The sequence below is a fragment of the Psammomys obesus genome, unplaced genomic scaffold (genome assembly GCF_907164565.1).
Source record: "Psammomys obesus unplaced genomic scaffold, mPsaObe1.curated_primary_1811, whole genome shotgun sequence".
Lineage (NCBI taxonomy): Eukaryota > Metazoa > Chordata > Mammalia > Rodentia > Muridae > Psammomys > Psammomys obesus.
Window position 1 is genome coordinate 28,247,565 of NW_026596034.1, and position 1,409 is coordinate 28,248,973.

The following is a 1,409-nucleotide window of genomic DNA, read 5'->3' on the forward strand; positions in this document are numbered from 1 at the left end:
ACCATAAAATAAAAAATAATACCATAATAATATACAAAATAAAGTGATACTGAATCCTAAGCCAATGGATAAAATAGGTGTCTATCAGTCCACATCGTCGAATAAATAAATGCAGGCAAACACACAAATCTGCCATTAAGAAGACTCCCACATGATTTATATAGACTCTCTACCCTCAAGTAGAAGGTACATAATTTCTCATTCTTTAGGTCTAGACTCTGTATAGTAATTCTTGCCAAAGAAGATAAAAGAAGGAGAGAAAAAAGGTACAACTTTACAGTGGAAGAATCCGAAAAGCAGTGCTTCTGTAAACATATCAAGGTTAACATCATTAATACTGAGTCACCATATTAGTGAACATCCTTGACTTGGTGTGTAGCTTGGCACCTGATTTTGTGGTCTTCTTACACAAAACATAGAATCCCCATTTGATGGAGGAAAATAACAGACAATTCCTGTCAGAGAAATGTGCTGAGTAGCCCATCAGTACACATTAGCTCTCAGAATGATCCAAAATCAGGCGGTTGAGGAATTGTCTTAGATGAGAGGATCCGATGAAGACATGAAGATTAAGCATGATGTGGGAATCCGAATGGGTTTCTAAAGCAGAGAAAAATATCCCCAGTAAAAATGAAGGACATCTGGATAGGCTTTAGTTAACACAGGCCAGTACCAGCTTATTGCTGTAGTAGCAAATGTGTCAAAATAATGCAAGACATTAACAATCAACAGAACAGTGTACATACGAAACGGGGGTTCACTCTTCTTGGAAATTTTTAAGCAACTATAAAATCTTTAGGACGGAGAGGTTATTTAAAGCTGAAAAGCTTCAAAATGTCATTAAAGACAATGTTCGCCGACTAACAGCAACATTTTAAAAGATTTATTTGTGTTGTCTTAGTTATGTGCATGTATATATATCAGGGTGAGGGTATGTGCTCATGAGTGAAGGTGCCTTGGGGGTTATATGTGTTGGATCCCAGAGCTGGTGAGTGTGAGCTGCCTCATCTGGGTGCTGGGAATTGAACCTGGGTTCTCTGAAAGAGTGGGAGGTGCTGATAGCCACCAAGCCGTCTTTCCAGCGAAATGTCTTTTGTTACTACTGTATTTCTTAAAAACAGTATCAGGCGTTTGTTTCTAACTTTCATCTCAGGTGTCCATCGGATCTCAGTTATAGAAGGTGGTGTCAGGCAAGGTCTGGCTAGACAAGGCACACCGCTAAAGCTTAAGTGTTTGTAATGTTTCTAAACTCACCGTTTTCGTTAGCAACATGCCCAACACTACTTGTAACAATGATTACAAGAGAGAAAAATAGTAACACTCACAGCAACTAAAACTGCTATTAAAATGCATGTCTGTTATAGAACACGTCTCTTGATTGGAAATATGATAATATAAAAGTAAATGCT